This window comes from Chiloscyllium plagiosum, chromosome 14 (genome assembly GCF_004010195.1).
Source record: "Chiloscyllium plagiosum isolate BGI_BamShark_2017 chromosome 14, ASM401019v2, whole genome shotgun sequence".
Lineage (NCBI taxonomy): Eukaryota > Metazoa > Chordata > Chondrichthyes > Orectolobiformes > Hemiscylliidae > Chiloscyllium > Chiloscyllium plagiosum.
Window position 1 is genome coordinate 54,179,460 of NC_057723.1, and position 9,164 is coordinate 54,188,623.

The 9,164-nt window shown below is 42.7% G+C and overlaps 1 protein-coding gene across 2 annotated transcripts in view; it reads right to left on the reverse strand.

The window, feature by feature from the left end:
- Window positions 1-7,048, reverse strand: part of LOC122556735 (uncharacterized protein KIAA0232-like) — a 47,854-nt gene extending 40,806 nt beyond the window's left edge. For both annotated transcript variants that reach the window (XM_043703830.1, XM_043703828.1), the window contains exons 1-2: window positions 6,866-7,048; window positions 1,337-1,419 (exon numbers count right to left, since the gene is read on the reverse strand). The gene's annotated coding sequence lies outside the window, so the exon portion shown is untranslated. The remainder of the gene's footprint in view (window positions 1-1,336; window positions 1,420-6,865) is intronic.
- Window positions 7,049-9,164: the final 2,116 nt, after the last annotated feature.

Consider the following 9,164-nt stretch of genomic DNA (forward strand, 5'->3'; position numbering starts at 1 on the left):
CCAACACCAGTCATCTAATTAACTCGTCACATCTCACTTCAGTGCACACACAGTTGACAAATATGGTATTAAAGTGTAAATGTCAGCTAAGAAACAAGGTGGAGAAGAATGTGTTTGCAAACTTATAGGTAAGTTACAAGAGCTGCCATTTAGTATCATTACCTTTTGAACCTCTATATTCTACCTACTAGACACTTAGTTCCACAATTATTTATAAGTCTTATGTGGCTGTAATGAAAGGCTAGAAAGAAAATATGTTACAATTTCAAAGGTATTTTGAAATACTCAATTAGTTCATTGCCTCTTTTGAGAAATCTGCACATAACCAAATTGCAAACAATAAATCTGTATCAAAATTACCAACATAACAGTGGATCAGGGCACAGAAATCTGTCAACAATAGAGCTCTTTTGGAGACATCAGGCAGCAGCCGAGGAGCAGTAAAATCGACGTTTCAGGCAAAAGCCCTTCATCAGGAATACTGCTCCTCAGATGCTGCCTGAACTGCTGTGCTTTTCCAGCACCACTCTAATCTAGACTCTGGTTTCCAGCATCTGCAGTCCTCGTTTTTACCTCTTTTGGAGACTATGTCTGGAAGTTGCGTGAAAAGAAAAATGCGTTTGCAAGTTTAAATCATTAGAGGAATATGACTTAATTGCTTGATGATTTAGATATCACATACATCAGATACAAGTCTACGTCAGATGAGTGAAAAAAAGGAAAGTAGTAAATACATTGAATGAACTGAGTTCTATAAAATTAGCAGCAATTTGAAATCTCTACCATTTGAAGTTATTTTAGTGCAATTCTGAATCCAGTAAAAGCAGTTATAGAATTTTTCTGAAAATTCCCTAAACTGGCTGACAGATTAATAATTAGCAACAGAATTACATTCAATCCAAGTACGAAAGTTAGAAAACTGAAAATAAGCTGTCATATAAAGGTGCAGGGGTGATAGGTAAAGTAGATGTAGCGAGAATATTTCAATATGCTGGGCAATCTAGAATGACAGGTCAGTTTTAGGATAAGGGGCATCAGATTTTAAACAGATGAGGAAAAATTACTTCTCCTGAATAATGGACACCAGGAGAATGACTAAACTGGAGGGGAAGAAAGACAAATTTTTAATTAGGAATGGTTTGAAGGGTTATGCAGAGCAGGCAGCAAAGTGGAGTTGAGGCCAGTATGAGATCAGCCATGATCATATTAAATGGCAGAGCGGGCTTGAGAAGCTGGATTGCCTATTCTTGCTCCTAATTCTTTTGGCTTATGTGGTCAAGCTGTTTACATCAGGACAATGGCATTACACCAATTCATCTTATTGAGCTCAACTTACCGACACTCCAATCTAAAATAGTACACCCCAATGCCCTACTTCTTTTGGCAGAAGTTGGAACGACTCCAGTAGAATTCTTCTTCCTAGATTTAAAGAACACAATATACATAAAGGAAAGAAGTGCCACACAAAATGCATGGCCAATTTTAATAAATAAATACTTCAACAATCTGACAGAATCCTTAATATTAAAGAGTATCTTTTGCTACAATTTAGATTTTAGTATGTTCCTTTCCAGTTTCTAATTTCTTGCGGATTAAAATTTTGAACTCAAGTTGATCTATTCATTTCATCCCTAAGAAAATAATTCTCACCCTATCACATCTTTGAGGAACACAAAAATATACCTAGAGGTCTCATTCTTTAAACAGCAAACTGTGAAGTCTGTTCCCCAGCAAAAAAAAACAAAGACCATGACAATTTATATCTTGTACGATTGCTTCTTAATATTGACACACAATGTTTGCTGCCAGCTGCAAATGCGTTCCTTGGATATATATCTTCATTTTTGGGTGAAATCCTTTCCTTACACCACACTCAATAAGATCAGTTGTGCCCTTCTTGTAAAACAAGTTACACAAACTAGGTAAGAAGAAACACTAAAACTGACAGGCTGGGGTAGTTCTAAGGAGGAATATTTAAAGCGCCCTTAATGCCTTAACTAAATGATGCCACTCGTGTGGTCTTAAGGTTTCTTCAACTCCAAGTATAATTACTTACAGCTCAGTTATGTTGTTGAATGCACTTAGAGTCATAAAGATGTACAGCACGGAAACAGACCCTTCAGTCCAACTCGTCCATGCCGACCAGATATCCAAACCTAATCTCGTCCCATTTGCTAGTACTTGGCCCGTATCCCTCCAAACCCTTCCTATTCATATACCCATCTAGATGCTTTTTAAATGCTGTAATTGTACCAGCCTCTGCCAATTCCTCTGGCAGCTCATTCCATACATGCACCACCATCTGCATGAAAAAGTTGCCCCTGAGGTCCCTTTTCTATCTTTCCCACCTCACCCTAAACTGGACTCCCCAACCCCAGGGAAAGATCTTGTCTATTTATCCTATCCATGCTCCTTATGATTTTATAAACATCTAATAGATCATCCCTTAGCCAACGACGCTCAAGGGAAAACAGCCCCAGCCTATTCAGCCTCTCGATAGCTCAAACCCTCCAACCCTGGCAACATCCTTGTAAATCTTTTCTGAACCCTTTCAAATTTCACAACATCCTTTCAATAGGAGAGTAGAATTGCATGCAATATTCCAAAAATGGCCGAACCAATGTCCTGCACAGCCACAACATGAGCTCCCAACTCCTTTACTCAATGGTCTGAACAATAAAGGAAAGCATACCAAATGCTTTCTTCACTATCCTATCTACTTGTGACTCTACTTTCAAGGAACTGTGAACTTGCACTCCAAGGTCTCTTGGTTCAGCAACACTCGCCAGGACCTTACCATTAAGTGTATGTATCCTGCTTTGATATGCTTTTGCAAAACGCAGCACCTCAAATTTATCTAAATTAAACTTCATCTGCTAATCCTCAGCCCATTAGTCCATCTGATCAAGGTCCTGTTGTACTCCTAGGTAACCTTCTTAGCTGTCCACTACACCTCCAACTTTGGCGTCATCTGCAAACTTACTAACCATACCTCTTGTGTTCACATCCAAATCATTTATATAAATGATGAAAAGTAGTGGACCCAGCACCAATCCTTGTGGTACACTATTGGTCACAGGCCTCCAGTCTGGAAAGCAATTCTCCACCACCACTCCCTCTGTCTTCTACCTTTGAGCCAGTTCTGTATCCAAATGGATAGTTCTCCCTGTATTCCATGAGATCTAAACATTACAAACAGTCTCTCACGAGGCACCATGTCGAACACCTTACTGAAGTCCATATAGATCACATCCACCTTTGTTACTTCTTCAAAAAACTCAATCAAGCTTGAGAGACATGATTTTCCATGCACAAAGCCATGCTGAACTATCCCGAATCAGTCCTTGCCTTTCCAAATACATGGAAATCCTGTCCCTCAGGATTCCCTCCAAAACCTTGCCCACCACCGATGTTAAGCTCACCGGTCTATAGTTCCCTGGCTTTTCCTTACCACCTTTCTTAAAGAGTGGCACCACGTTAGGCAAGCACCTCACCTAAGACTATCAATAACACAAATATCTCAGCAAGGGGCTCACCAATCACTTCCCTAGCTTCCTACAGAATTCTAGGGTACACCTGATCAGGTCCTGATGATTTATTCACCTTTATGCATTTCAAGACATCCAGTACTATCTCCTCTGTAATATGGACATTTTTCAAGATGTCACCATCCATCTCCCCACATTCTATATTGTCCATGTTCTTCTCCATGGTAAATACGAATGCAAAATACTTATTTAGTATCTCCCCCATCTCTTGCGGCTCCACACAATCTTTGCGGGGCCCTATTCTATCCCTGGTTACTCTCTTGTCCTTAATGAATTAATAAAAACCCTTTGGATTCTTCTTAAACCTATTTGCCAAAGCTATCTTATGTTCCCTTTTTGCCCTTCTGATTTCCCTCTTAAGAATACTCCTAATGCCTTTATATTCATCTAAGGATTCACTCGATTTCTCCTGTTTCTACGTGACATATGCTTCCACTTTTGTTTGAACCAAAACCTCAATTTCACTAGTCATCCAGCATTCTCGACATCTACCAGCCCTACCTTTCACCCTAACGGGAATATACTGTCTCTCGATTCTTGTTATCTCATTTTTTTAAGGCTTCCCATTTTCCAGCTGTCCACCTGCGAACATTTGCCCCCAATCTGCTTTTGAAAGTTCTTGCCTAATACTGTCAAAAGTAGCCTTCCTTCAATTTAGAACTTCAACTTTTAGATCTGGTCTATCCTTTTCCATCATTATTTAAAACTAATAGAATTATGGTCGCTAGCCCCAAAGTGCTCCCCCACTGACACCTCAGTCACTTGCCCTGCCTTATTTCCCAAGAGTAGGTCAAGTTTTGCACCTTCTCTAGTAGGTACATCCACATACTGAATCAGAAAAAATTCTTGTACACACTTAACAAATTCCTCTCCATATAAACCCTTAACAATATGGCAGTCCCAGTCTATGTTTGGAAAGTTAAAATCCCCTACCATAAACATCCTATTATTCTTACAGATAACTGTTTCTCAATTTACCACTGACTTTTTAGGGGTCTATAATACAATCCCAAGAAGGTGATCATCCCTTCTAATTTCTCAGTTCCACCCAAAAAACCCAGTTCTCAGTTCCACCCAGGAATATTCTCCCCAAGTACAGCAGTAATAAGGGGGTGGCACAGTGGCTCAGTGGTTAGTACTGCTGCCTCACAACACCAGGGACCAAGGTTCGATTCCAGTCTCAGGCAACTGTCTGTGTGGAGTTTGCATGTTCTCCCTGTGGCTGTGTGGGTTTCCTCCGTGTGCTCCGGTGTCCTCCGTGTGCTCCACAATCCAAAGATGTGCAGCTCAGGGTGAATTGGCCATGCTAAATTGCCCATAGTATTAGGTGCATTAGTCAGAAGGAAAGGGTCCAGGCGGGTTAGTCTGCAGATGGTCGGTTTGGACTCGTTGGGCCGAAGATTTTGTTTCCACATTGTAGGGAATCTAATCTAACCTAAATCTAATGCTATACCTGATCAAAAACGCCACTCCCCCCGGTCTCTTGCACCCCCCCTTCTATCCTTCCTACAGCATTTGTATCCTGGAACATTAAGCTGCCAGTCCTGTCCATCCCTGAGCCATATTTCTGTAATTTCTATGATATCCCAGTCCTATTTTTCTAACCATGCCCTGAGTTCATCTGCCTTCCCTGTTGGGCGTCTTGCACTGAAGTTAATGCCATTTATTTTCAGTCCAACCTTGTACTCTGCTTTGTTCCTGTCTGCCCTGACTGACTTGGTCCCTCGCCCATCTGTACCAGTCTCAGACTGATCTCTTTCCTTACAATTTTGCTGGGTTCCACCCCGACTGCACCTTACTAATTTAAATCCTCCTAAGCAGCTCTAGCAAATCTTTCCACCAATATGTTAGTCCTCTTCCAATTCAGATGCAATCTATCGTTCTTGTGCAGGTCACTTCCACTATGCCAGAGGAGATTCCAATGATCCAAAAATGTGAACCCTTCTCCCCTGCACCAGCTCCTCAGCCACACATTCATCTGCTCTACCCTCCTTTTCCTACCCTCACTAGCTTGTAGCACCAGGAGTATTACAATTATTAATACTCTCAAGGACCTCCTTTTTAAATTCCTGCCCCACTTTGTATATTCGCCCTTTAGAATCTCATCCTTTTCCCTTCTTATGTCATTAGTTCCAATGTGTACAATGACCTTCTGCTGGTCCCTTTTCCCTTTGAGAATATTCTGCACCCCTCTCTGAGATATCCTTAATCCTGGTACCAGAGAGGCAACACACCATTTTGATTTTTCGCTGCTGGCAGCAGAAATATCTGTCTGTGCCCCTGACCAGAGAATTCCCTATCTCAATTGATCGCTCGTTTGTTAAATTTCACAAAATCATTGCTCGAGTCTCACTTTAAGATGAATAGAGGCCTGAGAAAAAGCCTAAACTTTCAAGATTCAGCTATTTCACTGGAAAACTTATGAGAAGTCTCTTGATGGAAATATCAACAGTACAAGCTAGAAATATAACAAGTAGACAAGATCAGTTGAAATACTACATTCTTGTGAATCTTAAACTTCTTTGGGCTAAAATCAATATTCACAGCACTAAGTTCCACAAATTTGGAATCAGCTCGCACATAAACTGGCCATGGTGTGAAAGTGCATGGCACAGACATATGCTACTGACTGGAACTCTGGTATGAGTTGGATATTCAGATCATTAACAATAACTTTTATTTACACATCACCCTCCTTAGAAAGAAACATCTAAGAGCAACTGATTGCCTCACACTAGGCCAAGGGAACCGGAAACAAAAAAAACCCAGATTTTAAAATATCTTTGGAAGTCGCAGAGAAAAGCTGGCTGGGGGGGGCGGGGCGGGAAAGGGGTGGCGTGGATTTTGGGGAAGGCGGGCGCGGCGATCGGGGGAGTGGGCATGGGGGGTGTGAGGCGGAGAAGGGAGGGCTATCAGTTGGGTGGAGGGGTTGTCATCCACTGATGAGAGTTGGGAAGGCCCCGCCGCCTGAAACTCTCTCGCAGACCTCAGGACTGAGGATAGGGAGTGGGCGGGACTCCCAGCCCAGGCGGTGGCTCTAACCACTCGCACTCAACACCGCCCCGCCCCAACCCAACCCAACCAGACAGCTCCAGCTGCCGGTGGGACCCGTTCGGGAGGCCCCACCTTCTCGGCCCGAGAGACCGTTAACCGAAAGGGGTCCAGTCCAGGCTGAGCCCGCCCCGGGGGCCCCAGCTGGGCCGCTCCTCTTTACACCGCGGCTCACGGGGCCGGGCGTAGGCGTGGGCCTGGATCTGGGTCTGGCACGAGGCTGATTCAGGGCTCGGGCTCACTGTCTGTCTCACTCACTCACTCACCTCCCCGCTCTGTCTCGGCGGCTGCTGTCCGTTTGCGGCGCGCGGAATCCGGCGATGGTGGAACACGGCGGCGGAATCCTCCTCACCGAGCACGTCACAATGCCCTCCGCTTCTTCAGCCAATTAGCGGCCGAGCTCCGACAACCTAGCCTCTCTCCCCCCTCCCCCGGTCCCATAGACATTCCAGAGGGCGAGGCGAGCGAGGGGGTGGCAGCGCTTTGTGCTGCTGCTCGGACAGTAACTCGCAGAGTCGGCTTAATGCTGGCAACGTGCATTTACAGCTTGCACAACTCAGCTCTTCGATCTTTGCAGATTCTCCTGCGAAATATATCGACAAATGCTTCATTCATCTCTGAAACATTGAAGCACTTTGCCAGAATGCATGATATGCTTGCAATGAAAAAATACTGATTTAAATTTGATTTGAAAAAGCTTTTGCTTGTATACCCAATTGTTCAATATTGCTATATATAATATATGAGGAGAAAGTGAGGTCTGCAGATGCTGGAGGTCTGAGCTGAAAATGTGTTGCTGGAAAAGCGCAGCAGGTCAGGCAGCATCCAGGGAACAGGAGAATCGACGTTTCGGGCATAAGCCCTTCTTCAGGAAGGCAGCTGGAAGTTTTTCTTACTTCAGAAAAAAAATCATTAAGGGATAAACATGGTTACATTTCATGTTTTTTTTCCGAGGGATCTGCATTATAATATCCAACTTTCCTGAATAGCACACACAGAAGGTGGCCATTAGACTGGTCGTGTTTTTGCCAGCCCAGCAAAAGCACCTCTCACTTCTCCAGCCCCGTTCCTTTTCATGTAATTCTCTTAATTCAATTTGTTTGAAAACCACAATTGAATCAGCTTCAGTCATTCTCAGGTGTTCAATTCCAAATGCCAAAAAACTCAACTATATTAAAATAAAATCTCACAACACTGTTGCGCGTTTTGCTGACCATCTTCTTGGTTGGGCAGGTTTTTCTTTTCCTCCCATTCTCGGGAGAACTCACCTCACTGCAGTCCTTCAGATCCTGCAGGTAAGAGATGTGTACGAGCCCCTTTCTTAGGTCTCCGCCCAGTTTCTGTGGCTGCTGCAGCCTTACAAAGTCGTGACTTTTTTTTTCTTGATGCATGCCGCGACTGCTTTGATTAGAAACCCTTCCTTTACCGGAAAGGATGCACCATCCTGTTTCTCCCCCCATATTTAGGGAGACGTCAGGATGAACGGCACTGGACTTGTTCTGATAAAGAGCAATGGGCAGACACTATTCATGGTTCTAAAACAAGAACTGCGGATGCTAGAAATCTGAAACAAAAACAGAAATGCCTGGAGAAACGAGAAATTCTGTGTCTTATGATTCTGCTCTACAGGTATGTGATGAAGGAGTAGCGCTCGGAAAGCTAGGGCTTCCAAGTACAGGTAAACCTGTTGGACTATTGCCTGGTGTTGTGTGATTTTTAACTTTGTCCACCTCAGTCCAACACCAGCAACTCCACAAATTGGAGAAATTATGGCAGCATCTGTGGAGAGAAAACAGACTTAATATTTCAGGTCCAGTAACCCCTCCTCAGAACACAAGTTTCATTCCAAATCCAAGAATTGCTCTGCAAATGCTAAAGTGAGAAGTTTCCAACCATTAATTCAGTTTCCTTCTCTCTCCGCAGATTCGGTCAGATCTACTATCTATTACAAACTTTCTTTTTTGATATTCAACATCTACAGTATTTTGATTTTGCACGAACATTTCTCTTGAGGCACTGAACTATAAAATTATACACAAAGTTTTGATAATCAGTTCTATTTTCTTATATTCCCAGAACTATTGCAGGGTGTGCATTTTGCTTCTTTAACACTTATTCTATTAAATCCAACCTCACCACTTCCATTATTACCATTATTATCATTACCTTCATTATTACACAGTAAATAGTGTGTACTTACAATACAAAAGCAGTACTTTTACTGCAAGAAGCCTTATGTTTATACTCCCCTGCCCACCCTTCATTAACATACACCAACATATTCTTCCAGTCATTTTGTCCATATAATGATCAAGCTTCTGTTTAAATGCATTTCTATTTGTCTCAACTGTTCCTTGCGGTAAAATGTTTCACATTCTAACCTTTATTTTTTTTTTTCATCGATTTTTCTTTTCATCTCAGTCCTAAACAGTTAAGTTTCAGGTTAAGAGGGTTTATGATGAATGGTTTCAAACCTTCCTAATCCTTTTCCCATTGTGACCCCATGTCGAAGATTGAAAATTGTCACAACCTTTCCGAAAGAATGAGAGAGCCTGCTAGGGGGCG